Raw genomic sequence first — 25,375 nt, 5'->3', positions numbered from 1 at the left:
CCCGAGGACCTGCCTTAAAACCACCTTCCCCACACACGGACAGAGGCGGGACTGCGAGGACCAGCTTGCTCAGCGGCGCTGATCGGCCGCAGCTGGTCCTCTTCCCGCCCCCTCCTGCTGAAAAGACCGAGCGGAGCACGTACCTGATGGGAGAGCCTTCCTGTGCAATTTCGGAGGGTTTCTAGTGCGGCGGAGCCTGTTGCCTTGTCTTTTCTGACCACCACGCTACTTCTCGCGGCCCCTGCTTCGCGGGTGCCGCTCGTGGGTGCCTGGACTTTTTCTCTGGGAGCTTGCCGGGAGCCCGAGGACCTGCCTTAAAACCACCTTCCCCACACACGGACAGAGGCGGGACTGCGAGGACCAGCCTGCTCAGCGGCGCTGATCGGCCGCAGCTGGTCCTCTTCCCGCCCCCTCCTGCGCCTTCTCCCTTATCAGAGAGTAACCGGACCGGGCCACCTCTCTGGGCCTGTTTTTCCAGTGTTATTACCCCTTGTGTCCGATTAGTTCTATCCCGGTGGAGATCTAGTTATTCCGGAACTAAAAGGCAATATGTCATCGAGGGAGACAAGGAGTAAAGCCACGGCTTCGTCTATCATGGCTACAGGTACTTTGGACAGTTTTCTTATCAGAGCTAATACTGCAGTAAATAATGAATTGTCTGCCCTATAAAAACAGTTAGCAGATGGCATTGAAAGTACTAGCCGGTCTTCCATAGGATTAACTGTAAATACTACATCCCCGGAGATACTGGATGCTTCCCATCTATCTCTTTTGGATAGCATTGACCAAACAATTGAGTCCATTTTACAACAGCTAAGGTCCTCTTCAACTTCTCAACGTGATTCCCGCCAGTCTATATCTGAGGTCGCTCAATTTCCGGCATCTGACCCATTCTTGACATGGAGTGAGGGGAATGAACTAAATCTATCCCATGCACGGGGTCTTCGAGAAGGTGCTGTTCCTAAAAGAAAGAGAGCTAGACAGTCCAAGGGTGTAAAAAGGGCTAAACTGGATCACGCCTCCAGTACTGTTGTTAATATGCCTGACAAAATGGAATCTTCTTCCCCTGTGACTATCAACGAAACTGTGATTCCAATACAGCCTTCCCAATTGCTGGTGTCAGGGCAGGCTGGCCCGTTTATCTTTGGTGAGAGGACTTGTGGTGGGGGGGATCAGTCTATATCATTTATTACTAACGTTTTGCAAAAGCTCCTAGACCCTCTATTGGTGAGGCTTGATTGTATTGATATTAGATTGCAAGCAATTGAAACTGTGACTGGGGGTTTGAAGGAACAGTTAAGAACCTTGGGTAGTAGTCCGGGTACAACTATAATGAATGCGGGGAGTTCTTCTCCCTCCAACCCAGTTACTACCTTAATCGCAAAGATTAGTAAACCTCCTACGTCATTAAGTGTACCCACAGTTAGCCCGCCAAACCCTGTCCCTTTACCCCTCCCAAGGCGAGTCCCGCCTGTGCCCCTAGCGAGGAAATCAAAGTTGCCTGTGTCAACGATCCCATTGAGACAAGAAAAAACGTCAACCAGGACTGGTGACCGTCCCGCCCAGGATGCTCCCAGCTTAAATCGGTCACATATAGTCAATCTCCCACCAGAGGCGGCAGACCATACGGTAATCCTAGCTGGAGTTCCGGAGCTTTCTAGCTCTGTATTAGAGCTCTTCCTAAGAAACAAAGTGATTAGCTGGTTAAATATTCACAGGCCTCTGCCACCAAACATGAGAGGTGAAATACTAATGGTCAGGCGGGTTCCATGAGTGGGATATACAACAAAGAAAATTAAGGGGGACTGTATTTTGGTAAATTTTAGGGATTCACAGATTGCTTCTCATATTAGTAATTGGTTGGGCACCCCAGGAAATACCACTATTCAACTGTTACCATTGTCCTTCTTCTATCCGCCAAGAAATCATAACTTGCATTCTACGGTGAATGATGGTTGGACAAGGGTGGGATTTGCCATTGATGGCACAAGGTACAGACCTGCACGGCATGATATGCCAATGCAGAGTAATTATTTGCATCCCAACAGGTATAGCTGACTTGAAGAGGTGGATTGACTACAGCAAGATGAATGCACTGGTGGAAGTGATGGGATGGTGCCCTTTATAGCTGAGTTGGGGATAGTGGCAGATATTACTGATACTGGAAATTCTCCTTCTGACCATTTCCTTATGGGTCAGCAGAGTACTACTACTATAGAATCCCCCACACATTCCCCTAATACTGCCCCCGGCTCACATGTATTAAAAATCCTTTCCTGGAATATAGCGGGCCTATGTAATAAATTGGCCTGCCCTGACTGGGGGTCATACATAGACTCGAATGACATCTGTTTATTCCAGGAAACATGGGCACGGGAGGAACAACATCGCATAGGATTCGCTTCATTCTCAGCTGCTGCCAAATAGGCGGGAAAAGGTCGCCCGTCTGGGGGGTTAACGATTTGGGTAGCAACTCATTTGGGCTGCAGTGTTAAAATTATGGATACAGCCTCAGATGATGTCCAGTCTGTAATTTTAGAGTGGCCGAATGGTTTCAGATTGGCAGTGGTTAATATCTACTCAAGACCTGTGAGTGTCACATCTGTGTCTGAAACCATTGAAGAACTATCCTCCTTTCTAACTAATATCCCTGAGGGTGCCACGTTTGTGGTGGGAGGGGATTTTAACTCCCAATTTGAACCACTGGACGGTCTGCTCGATGCCGTAAATCAGGAGGAGGATGATGTATGGAAAATCCCCCAAGTGTCAGGTCCTCCTGCAAGAGCATGGACCCCACTAGTTGTACAATTGACTTCATTGACGCTGACCCATTCGATTAGGGCATGCAATGGGCGTATACAGTCTGATAATCCCCCTGCCTTTACTTTTTATCAGTCAGGGAGAAGGGCACGCCTCGACTATATTTTCGTGGAGTGCAGGGATTGGAATAGAATAGTAGACTTTAGGGTCACACAAAGGGGGGATAGTGACCATAACCCGCTAATCCTAGATCTCGAAATTCCGGGTGCAGATAAGGGCATTGTATCACCGCAATCTGCCATACCTAATTTGTCTACCCTGACAAGTAATAGACGTGGGTAAGATGGGATAAGTTGGTCAAAAATCCAAACGGGTTAGCCAAACTGTATACTCAGGTAATTCCAGTACTGGAGGATGTAGCCGCTCTTACTGAGCAGCATCCTGTGAATTATTTTTATGCAAAGTTGGGAAAGCTTCACAACCTATTAATAAGCACCCTCGCAGAAATTTTAAATCCATCAGGCCCAAGTACTGGAGGGGCCCTAAGGAAACCAACCTGGTACAATAAGGCATGTAGACAGGCGAAAAGTGAGCTGCTAATAACACTAAAGCAGAACAATAATAGGGACCTCATAAAAGCCAAGAGGCAAGAATACCGGAACCTCATACACCAATCTAAGATTGAATGGGAGAATGAGAAATGGGCAAAGCTAACATCAGCTCTTGCGGTTAAAGACGCACGCAAGTTCTGGCAAATTGTGAGCACTGGCTCACTCGAGCCAGAGCAGGCAGCAGTACCTAATATTGCTGCTGAGGTATGGGAAGAACACTTTGCTGGATTGTATAAGGAGGATATTCCTGGCATGAATGTCCCCTTGTCTGATGTAGCAAGTACTCTAGTCTCTGCCCCATTGGAGCTCTGGTTCACCTTAGCGGAGGTCCGGGTGGCTATAGCTAAGCTCCCCACGGGAAAAGCCCCAGGGCTGGATAAGGTCCTGGGGGACCTTTATAAACAGGAACCCGAGATATGGGCACCCTATCTCCAAAAATGTTTTAATGCAGTTCTCGGGGGAATGGCACTCCCAAATACTTGGCTGGGAGCTGAAGTGGTCCCTATCTTCAAAAAGGGGTCACCTCTCCCCCCAGCCAACTATAGGCCAATCAGCCTAATAGATGTATCGCGGAAACTTTTCACCAGGCTGATTCTGGACCGTGTTTTAGACTGGGTTGAGGAATCAGAAATCTTAAGTGACTATCAAGCAGGCTTCAGAAGGAATGTATCCACCACTGACCAGATTTTCAGATTAAACATGCGTTTCTGGAAAACGGTCAAAGTTCAGGGCGGTTCGCTTTATACTGTTTTCGTCGACCTTCGTGCGGCCTTTGATTTGATCCCACGAGGGAAACTCTGGAGTATATTGCAGGATTTAGGTATTCCAATCCCCCTTTTAAATATCCTAATACGCCTCCACTCAAAGAATTTCCCAAGGGTCAGGTGTGGGAGACAAGGCAATCTGTCATCTAGTTTCTCCGTTTACAGGGGGGTAAGGCAGGGTTGCGTTTTGGCGCCCACCCTGTTTTGCCTCTATGTCAACGGAGTAATCACCCACCTGAATACGGTCCCCAATAGAGATGCCCCAAGGCTCGTTGGTACAGGGATCTCTGCGATCATGTTCGCAGATGATACCCTGTTGCTGGCAAAGACTCCAATGGGCATACAACGAGTCTTGGATGGCTTTGTCTCATTTTGTTATGACCGGGGATTAGAAATAAATACATCCAAAACGAAATTCATGATCTTTAATCCACCGAAAACATCCCGCCCTAATCCTGCTATAGGTGGTGTTCGTTTGGAAAGAGAGCAAACGTTTGAATATTTGGGATTAACTCTTAATGAGAATATGACTTGGGCACAACATCAGACTAAAACCCAATTAAAGCTCTCGCAAAAATCAGGGGGGATCCTTAAACTCCTAAAACAAACTATCTCAAAACCTATTTGTTCCCCTCTTGAAATCTATAAAATGCAGGCTCGGGGAGCGGTGATCTATGGTGGATAACTGTGGGGCTACAGTTGCCACCCAGAAATCACCACTACGGAAAACAGGTTTCTTAGGCAGTTGGTATCCCTGCCCGCTAGTACGCCCCTACTCCCCCTTAGGTTGGACTTGGGACTTAGATCACTCAAGGAAGAGTTGGGACTTAAGCCTCTTACTTTCTGGAGGCGTCTCTGGGTAACCCCTGAACTTGCCAGTTATAGGCGTGAGCTTGCAGAACTGTTAAAAGCCCCAAACGTTTGGAATTTTCCCTGGCTGAAGTATATCAGGCAGGAATTTGACAGGTTAGGTTGCCCTTTATTATGGACTAACCCTGAAGAAGCGTGTAGGGGTATATCCCGGAGGGAGTTAGTTAGTCTGTATTATGATCAAAATCTCTCTGCCTGTCTAACTAATGCCCAAATTGGTACAATGACGAGATCATTCCTAGGTCTAAAGGATCATTATAAACTTGAGTCTGCTTTTGATATCATCAGCCCTAATGGTCATAGGAAGCTGTACCTCCAATGGAGATATGACTCCCTACCAATAAGAGCCTTGACCACTCGTTGGTATCCCAATGCCCCCAGAAACTGTCCTGCGTGTAGTGCTGAATTAGAGACTGAGTTACACATGGTCTTTTTCTGCCCTTCCTACATGATTTCTAGGAAGAAGTGGATCATCTCCATCTACAAAACCTGGGCATTAGGCAGTGTTTTCACTCCTATCGAATATTAAAAACAGATTTACCGCCACCAACTGTTTTTGCGGTTAGGAAATTCCTGGCTGCCATGTGGAATACCAGAAGAAAATATGTCGCAAAATAAGATGAAATGTAATTACGCAATTTGCTCAGGGGTTTCGGGGGTTGTGGTGACTAGAGGCTTTCCTGGCTGATTGGCCTTTGAATTCTAGACATTGTTTTATTCAGAATAACTTTTATTGTATGTGTACTTTTGTACCCTTTTTAACAATTGTAATGATGTATGATGAATTTTACTATGTATTCTTTTATGACATCTTTTTTGTCGAAATAAAGACGAATAAAGTAAAGTAAAGTTCATCTATTCGCATTTCTGAGATCAGTAACTTTCTGCTGGAGATTCCAGAGCTCATCCTTCCAGTCTGCCATATTATAGATCTGTGACTCTTTTATCAGTAGTCTGTAAATGTATTTTAGAGCTTGTGAATTCTTCATGGATATTTTTTAAGAGGGAATAGAAGTTGATAGCAGCTTTGGCCATTGACATATGTACTCTACTAGTTTATTGTACAACAATGGTAATTGTTGCCATGCTAGCCAGGGGTTGGGGAGAGTAAGAACCAGTAGCTGTGGTTTCTTGCTTTGAAAGTTGCTGGTTGTAGGTGCATGTGAGAGAAAGCGGAAGAGTTGACTTTAATTATGTTATATTAACATGAAGGAGACCGGGCTTCTAAGCAAACTAGAAGTCAACTGCAGAACAAAACAGACTGGGGGTAATCAAGGTCCAGCACGTATCCTCCCACATCTATATCAATGAATAAAACAATGTGCTGTTCCTATACAGAGTTTGGGTTAAGACCAGTAGTGTAACCCAACCTATCTCGGATCATTGATAATATCAGAACAAAAGCCTTCACCCACCCCTAGGGTTGGCATGCTTCACCATTGGGCAAGCTCCTCTTTGGGTTGCACTACAATGCCTAATGGGCCCCTTAAAAGGGGCTCTTTCGAGGAGATCTTTTCTTGAAGTGTAGATTGGTCAAATCAAAAATATTAAAATTAACTAACTAGAGTATCCCTTTAAACTACTTTATTAAAAGGATCCCTGTCAAAGGACAACATTTAAAAAATTGGTAATATGTAGGGAGATAATGCACCCTTATTTCCCCCTAAAAGGCTGACATATTTCTTGCCTGATGTGTCTCAAAAGATCAATGGCAGTTCTCGAGGACCAAATCACCTAATCTACAATTAGAGGCAAGCGATTATCCATCCATACTAATATTATAAAGAGAGAGCCCAAACCGTTGAGGCCGGTAAGCTCCGGAACCACAGTGCCAACCGGAATACCCAATACGTCATTGGAAAGGAGAGTATCAGCAGATGGACATAGGCTTTACACTAGCCCAACATATACATTAGAAGTGAAAAAGAACGTTTTGGACAAAGTAGTCCGTTGTGGGCGTGTGCGTTCTGCTGTGAAGTGATGGGCGTGTGCATTCGTCAAAAGCCGGCGGTATTAAACAGCTTGCGATAAGCGTTCTGTGTGGGACTAGCGTTCTAACACGAGTGGGCGTGTCCTTAAGCATTGTTGTGGGCGTGTGCCGTCGGAAACGCCGTAAGCATTCAGAAGCAGGAGTTGTGGCTATGCGATGTGGGGCGTCTAAGTGCACCGTGCCGTGTTTGGGGAGTGCGTGCATTTTGCGGCGATCGGGACGTCGGCTGGAGCGGACACACACGTTCGCATATTGCGGCAAAGACAACAAACAGAAGACCACACGCTCACCTTCAGCGCTACCAAACGAAGGCTTATGAACGGACGCAGAGGCGGGACTTCGGCCCATTCGTCAGCGGGTGCTGAGGGGCATGCACAGCTATACTAGACAGGTAAAGAAGACGTCCTATGATTGCAAAACGGAACGTGTTAATCATCAGAACATGTACATGGTATTGGACCTACTAACCCTACTGCCTTAGCTAATGCTGCCTCCGTTACTATTTGTATTTGTTTCAACCATTGCAGACATTCTATTTCATCCCCGGACAACGTCGGGGCGGGCCGCTAGTGAATTTATATAGTATCCCCAATAATTAAATCACCTTTATTAGTAATCAAGCAGGTACAATTTTATACCTATTACACATAGTCGACCCCTTAGAAATGGGTCTCAAATTAGTCAATCAGACATAAATACATTACCGGCACATCTCAAATTTATGTGTCGAGATTTTTTGTGTCATTACCAGCGTTTGAACAGCTAAGTGGTTAGTCAGACAGTCATACATATAGAACATATAGTGAGGCACTCAGTGCAAGGAACCCTCTGTGGATTGGTTGCAACAGGCAAAAATTAAGTATTAATACCATTCACCCAATCCCTACTTTTTTTGCAAAACCTTTATTGATCTTTACAAAAGTACAGCAGTACTGGCCTACAACCCTGGGGCCGGCCTCAAAGCAACACAGACGTGACTTAGGATTAATATACTTTTTTACATGAATACTGACATTCGTTATTTGCGTCGTCTATGACGTCGTCGCTTATTTAAACAAAAATTACAATCGTGGTTTTGCGTTTTGTACCTTATTGATTTTCCTTTGTAACTAAAGGTAAAGAACTAACCATAACCTGAAATGAAGAGACCTGACTAAAGCATACTTTGCAAGCTATACATCTGCGCCTACAATCCGTGTGGATTGAGGAATATTAACAGTGTCGTGTTACAGCGGAACCTATCAGGCATCATATCAACACAATAGCAATTGTCCGTTAGATAATTAGGCCTTATGAGCCTCCTTCTTCTGTATCAGTCAGTGTTAGTAAATAGTCTGTTAGATAGCACCAAAAGTCTTTAGGCCTTGATTTCGCTGGCAACTCTTCCTCATACGTTATAATCTTATCTCTGCAGCTGGACATATCTTGCAGCCATCTGGCTAGCTTAGGTACTTTTCTACTGTGCCAGCATTGAGCAACCTGCCGTTTGGCCAATAGTAGTGACATCGCACAGAACTTTCGTCTAGTGGATTTAAGGTGTGGTATGAGACCTAAGAGGCAAACCTGTATCATGCAGCCCACTTCTGAACACCCAATCCCTACTTAAATTGGGCCCCTTAGGACTCGTGAGATCTTCGGCCACCCATAGCTATTTCTGAAAAAGAAAGTATCCACTAGAGGTAAGGATATACCTATTCAGTTATCTGAAATGCAAAGACTGGAAATCCGTTCTACTTACGTCTCCTGTTGTGAGGCTGATCTCTGTAACCTATCTGGTCTACGTGGTCCCACAGGTAATAGATCCACTCTGGCGGCTCCTATTTGAGCTTGTATGACTGCAGGAACTTCCTGGTCATGTGACTTGCTGATGACGGGGTCACGTGATCTGGATTGCACAGAGCGGGACTCATCTGAAAGAGAAGCCAAAGTCGAGCAGCATGATGGATGAAGAGGCGGTATTATATTCTTAAGAAAAATAGTCTCTCACGGCTCAGTTTGTCAAGGTAAAAAAAGGACTCTCAGTGGTATGCTGGGGTGTGTGACCAAAAGGGAATGCATGCTCTGAACTGGGCATAGGTATTACATTCTATGTGATTTTCAGTATATATCACTATTGGCTCTCAAAGTCAAAGTTTTTTATATTGATTTATGTGCTTCATTTCTGGAGAAAGAGAAACTCTAATCTCCCCTGAAAAAAAGTGTTCCTTAAGCAGGTCAGTGCAGGTGTCATTTAAAGTAAGATAATATTTAGAAAAATATATTAAAATATTAACAAAAGGAGAGTGTGGGCTCCCTGGCCAATGATATTAATGTGAACCAGGAAAGGTTTATTCGTGAGACAAATGCCATAGTTGTAAATACACGATAAGTCATTTCAATGAGTTCCTATACATATGGCACTGGGTTGATTAGTGAAAAATGGGAGCAGAGGGCATGGCTCAGTTACTACTTCTTAACTCAGGTTAATTCACTCCATGGGATGTCATTGTTTAATCAAATTTCATGTGCATTCAAACAAAACACCCATCTTTGTTCTTTTTTTAATAGGAGAGACTGTACACTCAATTTCCGTTTAATACACTCCAACACACACCACTTCAAGTAATTTTCCACATGATGCACCTCAAGGTAATGCACACTGGCTAGCAGTGGTAAAGTACACAGAGTCCTAAGGCCAACAAAAATTAGATCAGCAAAATAACAGGAGGGGTGAAGGCAACTTATTTGGGCGAAGGCCACCCTAAGGCTGACAGGTCTAACAGTACAGTGTACCATGGCCAGTGTTCACACAAAAATATTGTCTGGAATGTTGCCAAGAGCGGTAACTACTGGATGACTTTAATTGAAGCATTACGTCTATCACCTTGGTGTTGTTATAGTAGACGTGGTAAGTGTGACTAAAGGTGTTCTAAAGTCTGGAGCATATGCTGTGAGTAATCTGTTTGTACGATTTTTCTGCTTTACTATTTGTTGGTGGATTGTTTGTATGATGGCTTATGTTCCAGGGTGAAATAAAGTATGAGGCCATCATCTACCATCATCCTGAGTCCTTTGCATTGTGCAAAGAACTTTATGCTGAATCCCAAGCTCCTTGTGGAACCTTTGTAGTGTGTTAAGGTGTATTCTGTATGTTCATGATGTTTTATGTTAAGGCTCAGTCTTGATACCTGATGTTGTTCATGTTTCAACTTATCAATCAGTTCTTTGTGGGCAAGTATACTTTGTAATAGTACAGGTACGCCATAGTCAAGTTTTTTGACAGTTCCATGCATTGGCCGAGTTTTTCCATCATGTATAATACGAAGTTATTACCCTCCATATTTCTGTTTTAAAAAGACCAACTCTTAGTCATAGATTATGCCCACATTCCTTCATTTTTTCCATTTATATAGGTTTATCATAATGTTGGCTCAGAAACTCTCTATTCGAAGGTCTGATATGGATATTAGTGATATCTCCCACATCATCGGATAGGAAAATATAATAATTTACTAGCCAATCCTATCTTTCTAAAATATTCATTAAATTATATTGTATAGGTTGTCCCACGACGTTTTTCTCTATTATTGTTGCCACCAAATCCGAAAATCCTACATTAAAATACAAATGTATTCTTGATACAGGGCTGAATTTAGATCTTCTCATAGAAGCCTTGGTAAAGTCAGAAAACTTTCAGCTGTTTCTCCTAAGAAAGGTCTGCTAATTAATTCTATTAGACTGTGGTACATGCTATGGTTCTCTCTCTGAGGATGCACAATTGCAAATTTCCCCTTAGAATGATGTGAAATATCAGGAAAATTACCCAAAATAAAATGTATATTGCACAGAATTAATTTTGGAGTATCTCAAGTAAACATGGAATGCAAAGACATACCTTGTGTTCACAAGTCATTTGTGTTTGAGATACATCAAGGGGATTGGTTTATAGAACAAAATACCTCTTGTGCCACATTTTCTGCCTAATTCTATCATTTTATCCTTTCCTGCTCAGATCATTCTTCTTGAGCAAAACTTTGTATGAAGTTTAGAACTGGCGTAACTATGGACATTTTTAACATGGTATTGGCAGGTCTGCCTAAGAAGTTTTGTACTCTGCTAAGGGAGCTGATTCATCCTGCAGCCTGACTTCTGAGGCTGGTAAGTTTGATCATATTATGCCTATACTTTGAAGTCTTATTAAATGCCAGGTTTAAATTTGCCCTTTGATGCGATTCATCTTGGTTCATCTTGGATTCCCAATATATTTAGAAAAAGAGCTAAGAATGTGAGCAGGACCTCAGAGAGCCAAAATGGTGACAATATGAGGCTGGTCTTGCTAAGATTTTGACTACCAAGAACTATGAAACAGGTGTATCTAAGGATGGTCAGCAGCTTTTTCATTGATTAGTTAGACTGATTCTTTAGCCTCTTCACTTTGCATGTTCATTTATATTTAAATAGTTTTTGTCAACCACATATGTTGCTTTTGCATCTCTACTAACATTCCTTTGTACCCGGAAGTGTCCTTGTCTTTTTGCTTTTTCTGAACCTGCAGGACCCATTTTTAGTGCTGAGCACAGGAAGCCTCTGATTGGCTTACGTGACAACTTTGCCACCCTCTGAAGAGACCCTGTCTGGTCACAAAAATGTTATTTCTTTTGTGTCGCAATAGCTTCATCATGGAGTGCTGCTTACTGCCTCCACATGTAAATAAATGGTATGGGGCAGATGGTCCTCTTTGTGTTTTTTAGTTTGTATATTTGAAAGGTTTCCAAACATGTGGATAACTTTTGAAATACTGATCTAGATCATCAGACTGTGTGTGCACGAGACCCTAGTAGTGTACCTTTCATTAGATTTACCCTTTGTTGATCATGAACATTTGTATGTTTGTAAGGATAGTGATTGTAATTTTGAGAATGGAAGCTTCTCAAGGAGGACATCCTTATTCGAGATCCTACGAGAGCTGTCAGAAGAAAGTGCTTTTACAAGTGCAGGTGAGCTAAGTGGTGACTGTGCCTGGCAAAAAAACTTTCTAGTCCATGCACAATCTTTTGTGTTTGGTTCTCTATTTAACCTTGCTCTTTGTGAGAAGAATTAACACCCAGCTGGTCTGTTTAATAACTGGATCAAGGTGGAAATATTTTATTTTCATGGGATATATTTGTATTTGTCAGCTTGAAGACCATCTTCTCCATTTAGCCTGCGGCTGCCAACTTTCAAACTGAAATGCTGATCTCCCTCAAGTGGGTGGGGGGCATTAATCCAGTCTTTAGGATCCTCATGTTGCACAGTATCCCCATTTTAAGCAATCAAGCCCACCTGACAATACACTGAAAAAATGGTTTCCCAGACACTAGGGACCTGAATTATATGTTGGTGGTAAGCATATTCTGTTGTGATGGCGTATGCATATGGCCAACATAATGGTCCATCCACCTAATTTAGATACAGGTGGACCTTTGGTTTAATCATGGCAGACACTACTCTGTCTACGCCGTGATTTAACTCCTCTGACGGCCTCCTTGGCTAAGGGCTGTCAGATGCAGACCTCTAAATCCACCCACCTATTTTAGATGTGCAGAATTAGCAGACAGTTTTCACTACCCATCGTTGCCAGGGTAACACTGGCAGTAATGGACAGGGAAAACTGTTCAATGCTTCCCTGGCCACTGGAAAGGAGTCCCATTGCTAGGGGAAGATTTTATTTTTTATTTTCAATAAGAAAATCCGCATCAGGATTTTCTTTTAAAAAAAAAACCAAGAAATAAAAAGAAAACAGTTTGGTGCAGGGCGGCATCATGTTGATGGAGCCTTGCACTAAATTGCTTAATGCATTGCCAGGAACCGCCATCAGGGCAGTTTCTGGCAAAAATTTAAGAAATTACCACTTGCTTGGAGGTCACTTCTAAATTGGGTGGACGGTGCCTCCACCAGGGCGACATGGGCCTTTTATGTCACTTTTCTGAACTCTAAAACAATTCTCGTTTCATTTACAGGTTAATGTTGCACTGTTCTTAACCGTTTCCATACGTCAGATGACCCCCGACCGTCGGATGTCACGGTGAGCATGTGAGTCGGACGGCCGTGGGCCGTCTAAATCGCGCATGTGTGGAATTCGCCTGCACCACGGGGGAATTCCACACGCGTTCAAGGGGTTAAATAACTACTGTTTTTCTCTTTGTTTTAACCTATTTTTAGTGTTTGCAATCAGTAGACATTTGCGAACTGTAATAAATGATCTCAGTTTTTGTGAGAGGATTGCGATTCTCTACTTTAAAGTATTGGGTTTGTTACAGAGTAGTAATTGCGAACACTACATGTTTGGGAATATTGATTGAAAAAAGTGCTTCAAAACAAGAACTGGATTTGCATTGTGTTCTTTTTCTCATTTTAAGGAATGTTTCAGCATTCATAGAGTATATGGAATGTGTAGCCACCACCCCAAGCTTTATAACTGTATTGTGGAGCATTATCAGTTTAATAATTTAATCCCCATATCCATCGTAAATGTATTTATCAAGTTAGCAGTATTATAAAAGTGCTCTATTTTTATTTTAAAAATCAAAAATACTAGCTAGATATTCCCATGTTTATTGCAGCTGTGATAAGGGTGTTTCACTGTATTAGATCCTGCCTTACATAGCTTCTATTAAGCTTTACTGTGACTGTTCGACCACATTTTGATGTCATGCAAGCAACAGGATTGGACTGGCCTATTGGTGGCCATGAGAGACATTTCTCAAAAACATCCCAAAACTTTGAAGGACTGGGCTCATTGTAAGGGAATTGAACTGGATCCATGTCCACAGCACAACAAAACAGAAACTTTGAAAATGAAATTTTCAGTTTAGGACTAATACGTAATATGCCTGATAAAATATAGGAGGGGCACTCCATGGGTGGGAGTTGAGATTGTGTTGCTATTATTTGAATACAATATTTTGCGACACCAATGTATGTCTTCGCCGTTCTTTTTGTTATTATTGAAAAAATGTGTTTTAAACAAAACATTGTTAGTTAAAAAACGTGTTTTCTAAAACAAAATCCAAACATGAGCAGCCAACTTCCCATTGCACACCTCCTATATTGCTTGGCTGTCCCCACAACTTCAAACGTCGGGGAAAGACTGTCAGATTTGCACTCTGTGTTTTTGTATGCCTATAAAGTATTCTTTGTTGATTTAGGTTTTTGTTTTTCGCTGTACTGTTTTTATTGTAGCTTACACAGTTGATTTGGGGTTATGCAGAGCTTTAGAAAACTCTTAAATAAAGCTGTTAAGTAAAGATAAATATTCCCAGACTACCACTTGTTAAGACAAAAAAGAGCATATAATATTGTAAAACATACCACTGCGTTCTCACTCAGGTAAGCCAAACATTTAAATTCTATAATGCTGAAAAAAAAGAATAGATACTTGGTCATCATGAGAAATTGCTTTTTGCCTAAAAAGGCGAGGACAAAACTAAAATGCATTTAGTTCTTCGCGTCCTGAATGTACTTTTGTTCTGCAGTTGAAGATACAGACTTGCCATGCATAACTGAATAAACAAGCACCATAATGAATGCTCCTGTTTATTCTTTATACTCTAAGCTTTTTCCTTTGCTTTTATTTCCTATTTGCCTATTTGATTTTAGAAATTCTGCGCGCTTGTTTTTTCATACTGCACCAACTATATAAATTATGTCGTTGCTTATATAAATATGATGAATGTGTAAGAAGTCAGATTAGAGTGTACAATGTATGCAACTCGGAACCTACTACCTTCATATGTTCCTTTTTAACAAAAGTGAGATACTTATTTTGATAAAACCTATCATAAAAAGAGTTGAACTGTACATAAGTAACCTTTGAATTATTAATAAAAAAAAGCTGTGTAAATAGCAAAAACACTGTTATGGTCTTGAGCGCACCTGGCAAGTTCTTTAAGGCACGATGAATGCAAAAGTAGAAATTAAGATATATAGAGCACGCAAAACGGACGCATATAGAGGAGGAAAATAAATGCAACACATAAATAAGAAGAAAAGAAATACAAAATATAAAAAACTCCAAATCATTACAATTGGGGAAAAAAGTGTTCCGTATAAGCAAGAACATTAAATGGGCGGAAGAAAGAAACACAATTAGAAATAAAGTATTGCTGGCCAAAAGCATTAACAAAAATATATTTTTCAAGGCACTTTTTATTGCACGTTTAAAAAATGAAGTAATTCAGTAAATTTAGGGATGATTACAGCGAATCATTCATTTTCAATCTTTATTTCGGTCACTTGGACCCTTAAAGATGTGCATCCAAATATTTACAACATCACAGTGCTACATGATTAAAATTCGAGATCTTAAAAACATTTCCAGTTAACAATGTACCAAAAGTGCTAGTGCAAGGTGCAAATTAGGCAGTTAAAGAACAGAAAAGACACAGCTTGCGTACTTAATTATGTTAATTGCAGTCCATTCGAATATCTGATTGACAATGCAGTAGATATTTGGAGTGCCTGTGCCAACTCGTTGTCAGGGTTCGCGATGTAGCGGGAGCGCTGGTGCCACATCGCAGTCAGGAATTTGGCTACCGCAAATACAATAAGAGGAGATAAGTTCGTCTTCAGCAATCTGAAGGCTGAGCTAGATTGCCTACAGCCTAGATTTTTTAAAAGGGGGACAAGCCAGTACTTTCTGGATTTGTAGTACGCATTGCAAAAAAACAAGACACGTATGTCATTTTCCAGTTGGTAGGAGCATGCAGGGCATTGCTTGCTGCAGGGGGACTGTGACCAGACGCTTGTAAATGCTCTTAGAGGGAGGGTGCCATACCTCCACTGCAAGAACAACTTCCTTGTCAGAGTGGGGCAAATTCCGTCTAAGATCTGTTCCAGATAATAAGCGTCTTTAAATTGGGTGAAGGAGTTAGTTAGGGACCCCAACAATGTCCCTAACAATGTGTTTAGTTTATAGGTGTAGTAATCCTTTGTTAGGTCTTTACGTGAGATCTTGCAGTATGCATTTTCTGGGTCTAACCATAAATCGGGTTTTCCTAGACTTACAAATGACTTTTTTATATAGTTTAGCCAGGGGATTTTCCCGGAATTTGGTAGACTTAAAATCTCTAACAGTTCCAACCTATAACTCCTAAGCTCTGGGGTGGTCCAGAGTCAGTGCCAGAAAGTTAATGGTTTTAAACCCAGTTCTTCACCAATCGATCTGAGGCCCAGGTCGAGTCTGAGGGGTAGAAGCGGGGTGCTTGGGGCAAAGCTACCATTTGTCTAAGAAACCTATTTTCTGTAATTACTAGGTTATGGGCAGCAGTATGTCCCCACAGTTCCCGGCCATATGTAACTGCCCCCCTAGCTTGCATTTTATAAATTTCGAGCAGGGGCGCTAGGGGTTTGAAGGTTGACCTCTTTATTACCCTGGAGATACCACCGGTTAACTGAGCCAATTTAAGATTGACCTTCGTCTGGTGTGTATCCCAGGTCATTTTCTGATTAAATGTCACCCCCAGATACTCGAATGTGAAAACCCTCTCGAGGGTCAATGGACCTATTGTTGGGTTCGGGCGCGTCGTGGGTGGGGGGCTGAATATCATGAATTTGGTCTTAAGAGCATTGATCTCCAGCCCCCTTATCCCACAAAACGCCACAAAGCCATCCAGCACACGTTGTATCCCCATGGGAGATTTAGACAGCAGCAGGGTGTCATCTGCAAACATGATTGCTGGCACCCTGCTGCCGTTGAGCTTTGGTGCATCTATATCCTTGATTTTAGTCAGGTGATCGATTACCCCGTTGACAAAGAGGCAAAACAGGGTCGGTGCAAGCACGCAGCCCTGTCTTACCCCTCTGGCAATGGGGAATCTCGCCGTGAGAAGACCATTCTTTCCGCCTTTGACGCGTGCTAAATTGTCGTGGTGGAGTCTCATCAGTATATTTAGAAGGTCAGATGGAATACCCAGCTCTCCTAGCACGGTCCACAACTTGTCCCGGGGTACCAAATCGAAGGCGGCACGCAAGTCCACGAAAACCGTGTATAGACTTCCGCCCTCGATTGTTACGGTTTTCTAGAAAATTAGATTAAAACGGAGAATCTGGTCTGTTGTAGAGGTCTTCTTTCTGAAACCCGCCTGGTAAGGGCTCAGGATGGAGAACTCCTCAATCCAATCCTGAAGGCGGTCCAGGATCAGCCTCCCGAATAGCTTTTGCGCCACATCGATGAGGCTGATTGGCCGGTAGTTGGCTGGAAGCAGACGTGAACCCTTCTTAAATATGGGGACAATCTCTGCGCCCTGCCAAGTAACGGGAACCTCCATGCCCCTCAAGACGGCATTAAAGATCGTCAGGAGATACGGGGCCCACACGTCTGGCTCTTGCTTATAAAGATCGCCCGGGAGGCCGTCCAATCCTGGGGCCTTTCCCGAAGCCAGCCCGGATATAGCGACCCGCACCTCTTCCTCAGTAAAAAGGTCCCCTTCTGTCTGTATGAATATTTCTGAGAATGAATCGATTAACCCCCCTCCCTTGTCCGGAGTGACTGCCGAATATAGGGCCTGGAAGTGTTCTTCCCAAACCTTGGGTGAGATATATGATTCAATGGCCGGTAACGACTCTTCGGAGCCCGTGTTTATAATTTTCCAGAATTTGCGGGGGTCCCTGACTGCCAATGCGGTGCCCAGTCTTTCCCATTTGTCCTGTTCCCATTCCCTCTTTGCATGGATTCTCAGCTGCTTGTAGTCCCTTCTCCTCGCCTGTATGATGGCTCTACCATCGTCTTGCTTTATGGATGTAAACAAGTCTGCTTTAGCCTTTTGACAGGCTGCATTATACCATGACGGACAATGTCTCGGGGTAGCCTTAACTTTCGCTGGTATCAATAGGACTTCAGCCGCAGTCTTGATGAGGTCCTCATGGATGGACCCCAGATTGGTATACATGTCAGGTGCCTGGGGATTCTCCGCTAGTGCGCTAACTTTTTCCAGTGTGGGGATAACAGAGTGATATAACTTGGAAACCAAACCCGGATTAGTAACTAATTTCTCCCACCTTACTCTACGTCTGTTGTTGGCTAATATCAGCCCTGGGCCGGGGACTTCCGTGGCAGCCCCATTTTTATCAACCGGAGACGGCATCAGGTATTCCAGTTCCAGCGCATTTTGGTCGCTATCAACCCTATCTATCACCTTAAAGTCTTTGATGTTGGACCAGGATGACATTTGGACTAGTATGTAGTCTAGTCTAGACTCTCTCCCCAGAGTGTTAAATGTGCTCTTAGGTGGGATGTCAGAATTCCAGCGACCATTGCATGCCCTAATGGCATGATTGAGAGGTAGTGCTGTAATCTGCACTGCCAGCAGTGTCCAGGCTCTAGGGGAAGGAGCCGCCGTGGGAGGTACCGACCACCTCAAGTCCTCATCAATAGTTGTTTCATCTAGCAGTCCTATTAGTGGCTCAAAGTGGCAGTTCAAGTCACCCCCGACCACGAAGGGTATACATTTGTCGATATCATCGAGGAAGGAGGAGAGTTCGTCTATGGTATTCGATTCCCTCGATATATTCACTGGCCTAGACTATATATTTACCACTGCCAATTTGGTCGAATTAAGCAGAACGCATTGGACGTCCTCGGATTCAGTTGGTTGAGATGTAGCTTTGCAGCCCAAATGGGCTGCCACCCAGATTGCTAGGCCTCCAGATGGACGCCCTTTGCCCCCCCACCGAGCGGGGATGGAAAATGTTGCAAAACCTGGGCGGATGATCGCCTCTCTCGCCCAGGTTTCCTGGAAGATACAGATTTCTTTAGAATCTATAAAAGAAGAGCAGTCTGGACAGTCAAGCTTGTTGCCCAGACCAGCCAGGTTCCAAGACAAAATCTTTAATAGGGCTGGCTTAGATTTAGGGACAGTGCTTGGTATAGCCCCCTGGTCTGCTAGGCTATCCGGCAATGTTATATTAGTGTTCTGGTCTCTATGTGTACCTATCGGTGGTGCGATTATAGATAGAAGTCCTGCTGTGCGTTGGTAACATTCCTTGTCGCAGTCGAGCACTGCGCATGATGTAAGCCAGGGTATGTCACCAGTGCTACCGGTAGCGGGAACACGTGGTTCAACTTGCTCGTCCCTGGTCCGGTGGTGGGCCTCCCCCCTTTTCGGCAGGAGATGTCAATCGTTCATTTCCAGCCCACTAAACATGTTGTGTGTCGTGAGATACATAGAGTGAAAGTCAGTAGGACGATGGGGGACCCCTCTCTCCGTACTTCCCCAGCCTCTCCATTCGGGTGGGCACTCTGTCCCAACCTTCCTCCTCCTGTCTCGTGTGCCTAGGCGGGTAGCAAAATGATAGTGGTAGGGACTGGATGGCAGTCCCTTGATCATGATACGGCCACCTGTGGGCAACAGTCCTGGAATCCCTAAAATTAATCAGGACACAGTCGCCACTAATCGACTTTCTTGTTGGTCCTATCCAAGGCACTCTTCTAACCGTGACAACTTCGCTCACTATTCCCACAGGGAGGGGTCTGAATCGTGTGAGCCAGTCCACCACCTTGTTTCTCAAGGAGGCTTCAGATTCCTTGCTTTGTGGATTAAGCTCTGGTATGCCCGTTAGGATGACTACATAGGGGCTGGCCTCGGGAGGAAGGTGTGCAGGCAGAATCTTGGTTATTTTATCTCCCCTCCCCTGGTTACGATTGATGTTAGAATCGGGGAGAATGTTGGCAACTACCCCTTGATTGGGACATGGGACAGCTGGCCCGGTAATGGGTCGCTGCGGTGGTGTAATAGTTGGGAGTGTTCTTACATTATTAGTAGTTGATGCCTTATTACTCCTCTTGTTAATGTTTGTGCTGGGTTTCACCCCTCCCCCTCCACCACTGCCCTTATTGTCCACCTTGCCGCCATTATTAGATTGGGCCTGTGATTTTTCGATGCGTAACAATCTGGCTTCTATCTTATCTAGGCGGGCTTCTATAGGGCTAAGCAGTGAGCTCATAAGTGCTCCGATTTTGCCCAAAGTGATACCACCTCCCTCCTGTACCATGGGGCTGGGATTTGCCTGGTCCATAGATCAGGCTGGGGAGGTAGCTAAAGGTGTTAATATCGGATCTATGGGGGGTGCAAGTGGAGTGAAACTAGGTGTCAATTTGTTGGCCTCCACCAGGGTGTTGTGCTTAGATATTTTTGCCTTGCGTCCCCCTGCTTTCTGGGGCCCTCTTTTCCTTTTGGGTAGTGCTCCTTCCCTGACTCCTCGTTTTTGGCGAGTATCTCTGGTGCTAGGAGTTTCGCTGGTGGAGTGAATTACAGATAGGGATGGTGAGCTACATAATGTTAGGACCGAGGGTGAGGGCACAGACTGTAAATCCGCGCCTGAGACATCATTTTCCCTGCAGTGGGGAGATACATTAGATGAGTTAGGGAGAACCATCGCATCACTATCCCGTGAGTCAGACTCAGTAGTAGCCAGTCCTTTGGCGGGGCTTCTGGCGTGTGCTAAAGTTCCCAAAGAGGATCTTTTTACCCATTCTATTTCTTGGGAAATTCGCCTCTCCAAGTTCGTAATTTCATCAATTAGGAGGGAGCCAGCTTTCACAAAGTAATTGTCCAAAGTACCTGGTTTTTGGCCTCCTCCCAGCGTTGATTTGCTCCTGGTTTCTCTTGTAGCCATGATCCCCTCGTCCAAGATAGGTGGTTTTAATGGTGCTGGGAATTTAGAGCCAAATTGGGTAGCCCGGTCCGGTCTCGCCCGTGCTCGAACGGGCTCAAATGGGCCCGCCCTTGTCCCGGGCTTCGCTCGGCGGCCGCCCGCGCGCGTCCCGCGTGTGCGGGAGTGTGTAGAGTTAAATAGTAGGAGGCGGAAGCGGGATGAGGCTCCAGCTGCGGCTAGTGACTGGCGGCTCGGGCTGCTGGGTCTCGCAGTCCCGCACCCGTCCTCTCCCTCTGCAAACAGTTCCCAGTTATGGCAGGTAGATGCGAAGTCTAGTGCACCGGTCAGGATCCTCCACGCAAAGCACGGCTAGCAAGCAGCACCCGAATCTAGATTATGGGTTGATCCCTGTGTGCCAGTGAAGTATGCCGCACAGGGACACAGGCGCAGCATCAAAGCAGACTGAAGGAATACAAGTGTCTCACTTAACAGATAATTAGCCACTCCTTTTAAGCCACTCTTCTCCAAAAAGTAGCTTGTGAGCTAGTGGTATTTCTCCAGCTACTTGTAAATAGCTCTCCTGTGTGCAGCCCAGCCTACTAAATGGGAAGCTTTTGTTTGCTTGTATTGATATATATGTATATCCCAGAACTGGAAAGCGTGTATTTGAGCTGAGAAATGCATATGTTCGAAACTCATATGCTGATGTTTGGAGAAAAATGGTTGGATTTCCAAAATATATCTAGAGCTAATATTTGAGTTATAAATCGTGAGAAGTAGGGGAGACTCTTTATTAATATTATTACTTTGGGGCTATGGGCATTGCAGTAATGACTGTGATTTATTAACTATGTAGAAGCATCCAAATTTATAAAGCCTTTTTCACATGTCTGTTGGCAACCCTGCCCATGCCATGAGGTGATCACTGCTGGTAATATTGCGTGGAGAGGCCACTAAAGTAATCTTGTCTGACCTGGTCACTTTTACCACACTATGTCAATCAAGATCCTTTATTCGGTTACATAACCATCAAAGGTACAGAACATCCATGTAGTACATGCAACAATTTTGCTTCATTCAATATCCTAAAAAAATATATATACTGCCATAAAACTTTGAAATATAATCATAAATGTAATCTGAGCAGACCAAGTGCAGTGCCGTTCCATTACAGCTGTTTCTGTTGGAATATCAAGATAGTCCCTCAAATTAATAGTCCTAGCTTTTCATTTCCAGATCATTAATTAAAACTAATCCTTGTTTTCAGAAATATATAAAATTCCTGATATTTTATAAAAATACAATATTGTAAAAAGTGCTTTAAAAATGGCCTGGCCAACCGGTATAGACTATATGCATATAGAGATTAAAATGGTTCCCACTGGACAAAAATACTTAATTTACAATAATTTCAGAAGTTTGTCCCGCTTTACCCAGATGTTGATCAAAAATCGGCTCACGGAAAAGCAACCAGGCTAGATGTGTCAATAGTAAAGATTTGTTTCACCTCTCTACGGTGTGTCGCCCTCCAAGGACAGGCAGATCTGGCACAATCATTTTCTATGCACACCATGGTATTCAGGACAGACAAACACAATATGGTCAAGAGTCTCAGAATTCATGCCACAAACTGGGCATGAATCAGACAAGGGAACATTATTCCAGTTTTTGCTGAATGGTCGGAGGGGCAAACGGCCTGGTCTAAATCTAATAAACAAGCTCTTGGCCCATGATGGTATTATTTGTCCATGTAACTTTCATAAACAGGAGTAGGTTTAAATGCCAGGAACTGCTCGGTAGGATTGCCCATAGTGCCCTTAGTTGTTTTTTTTGCCATACAGAGTGGAGTGAGGTCAATGAGACTTGCTGATCCCAGCCCACATTGTGATAAATTGCAAAAGCGTTGTGTGAGAGAACATTGATAGTCAGCCCAGGGCACTTCAGGACTTAAACTAGATATGCTCAGTATTGACTCTGTCAGTGACACTCTCCTTCGTTGTGAGGGAGAGTATCCTTACAGGGATTTGCTGACTGATGATGACACTGCCCTCAGAGCTGTGAGATCTTCTGCCTAGCTAACCGTGGATCAGGCTCCCATGCACCTGGCTGGTTGACTGGGAGATAGTGGGGGTCAGTCAGGCTGAACTTTGCTCAGTCCGAAAGACACTCATCATGCTTCAGAAAAGGGAGCAGTATATAAGATCAATAATTCCATGAAGGAGAAAAGCATACATTTCTTATAATCACTTTTGTCATGACTAGAGGCAGTGTATCTCTCTCTAAGTTTCTTTACATAAATATATGATTAAGAACACACATGGGTCTTGTGTCACATTGCTTTGGTGTATTCAGTACAATTATATCAAATAAATGACTCAGAACACACATGGGTGTTGTTTTACATTCTTATGAGAGATAATGGCTTAACTGACACCTGGGAGCAGCTTATGGGAGGGGGAGGTAGCACATATTACTCTGCTCCTCATAAAATAGTAGCAAGGCTTGATTACTTTTTGATCTAACCTGCACTGCTACCGATGGTTACAATTAAAAAACTACCAAGACTAATGTCGGATCACAACCCTTTAGCTCTAGAGGTTGTTCTGGCAAACATAAAGATAAATCTAACTTCTTGGTCATTTGAGAGAGCTTTATTATATGATGTTGAGTATGTTGCCCTTATGGAAAACTGGTTAAAAGAATTTTTGGGGCATAATATGGGTACGGCACGACCTTCAATTGTTTGGGACACGATGAAGGCTGGCATTAGGGGAGAAACCTTAAGCTACTCTCTCAGACGCAATAAATTGCAAAAAGAATTAATAGAGAAGAGGATTATGGCTGTGGTGGATTTGGAGGAACACTTGATAAAGATTCTAGTAGCTAAAGGGGATGTGACAGGGGTGACTCAAAAGTTAGCCATGGCTAAAGTAGCAGTAGGGGAAGTATATAGTTCAAGAGCAGCCGAGAAGTTTTTAGCAAGGAGGGAAGAGCAATATGAATATAATGAGCAAGTTGGACGCACCTTGGCGATAAGAACTCGACAGGCAGCTACTAAGGGACAGATAACAGAAATGATCACAGAAAGAGGGGTGGTATTTAAAAACCCAAAGGAAATCTGCGCAGTGTTTCAGAACTTTTATAAGAAACTTTATAATCAAGAGGGAGAAGAGCCAAGAACGAGGGAAATAGAAAGATATTTGGAAGAGGCTTTATTAGATAAAATTACGGAGAAAGATAGGATTAGCTTGGAGACAAAATTTACCCGAGAAGAAATTCAAATGGCCTTCAATGGTCTGCCATCAGGGAAAGCTGTAGGACCCGATCTTATACCCTTAGAATTTTATAAGCAATTTTTTGCAATACTAGAGGGGGACATTAATACACTTATGGTCTCGATCCAGGAAGGAGCTGAACCGCCTGAATCCTGGAGCGAAGCGACGATGGTGTTTTTTAAAAAAAAGAATAAGATTTCTACTGATCCCGGGTCATATAGACCGATTAGCCTGATGAATAGTGATACCAAGGCCTACTCGAAAATATTGGCTAATAGGCTGAGCTCGATAATTGGAAAGGTGGTCTCACCCCGCCAACATGGGTTTATTCCAGGCAGGGGGACAGCCGATCATATTAGAAGGGTAATTACCTTGTTTGATGGAATGACAGCCTCACGAGACCCTATGTCTTTAATACTATTGGACGCAGAAAAAGCCTTCGATAGGGTCTTGTGGGGCTTTCTCTGGACAACAATGTATAAACTTAACTTCGGGCAAAAGTGTATAGGGGGATTGAAAGCGCTATATAAAAGCCCAGTCATAAAGGTTAGAGTAGCGGGGGAACAAAGAAGGAATACCACCATACAGATTCAAAGAATCTTAATGGGAAGTGTGTTGGATAAAAGGAAAAAATTCTTCCTTTTATAAAAAGAGGAAGTTGAGTCAATCATGAGCAACCTCACAATGTTTGCGGATGCAAACATCTCAAACACCATCTCCCAAACCACAGACTGGGAAAAACTCTCAGAGATGAAACGCAATAGAATAAGGACAATCTTACATGGCACGATACTCAAAGAATATCTAACAAACAACATGGCACCAAAGGGACTACTAGTCACAAATGCTCCACGTATCTTTCTTGATGACCCTGAATTTAGGAAAGATTGGGCCCTCATTGCATGGCATTGCACACACGATTGGATCATGCTCATACTAAAAACTGCACTACACCTATCAGAGAAGATCTTGGTAGAGATACAAGTGACTGAATCCCAAATTAAGGCCACCATCACTGGCTACAAAAAGAAACTGGATGACCTGAATAAGGAAATCAACGAATATAGGGATAACTTAACACAGCAAAAGGTCAAAAAATTCCATAAAGACCTTAAATGGTTTTCCTTTGTGAAAGCATACCCTTATTCTGACGCTGATTACAAGGCACCTGCTCCATCTGACCCAGATTCAGACGCCTCCAGTAATACCTCGAATAGTAGCGGTGGATCCAGCACTAGCAATGCCAGACCTAGACAGAGAGGGGGTACAGGGGCCACCAACAATGGCTACCCTACAGTCAACCACCCTTCCAAGATCCTTTCAACCAACAACAACAATATCCTTTCTACGGTTGGCAACCACCTTTTCAACCACACCTTTATCAACAGAATCAATTCCGCCCTCCTTTTTTAGCCAGGGGCAGACGCGGAAGAGGAAAGAAAAAACCAATGAACAACGTACAATGGGAGGAAGACGACCCAGTGGGCAGCAATA

The sequence above is a fragment of the Lissotriton helveticus genome, chromosome 8 (assembly GCF_964261635.1).
Source record: "Lissotriton helveticus chromosome 8, aLisHel1.1, whole genome shotgun sequence".
Taxonomy (NCBI): Eukaryota; Metazoa; Chordata; class Amphibia; order Caudata; family Salamandridae; genus Lissotriton; species Lissotriton helveticus.
This window is presented reverse-complemented; position numbering follows the sequence as displayed.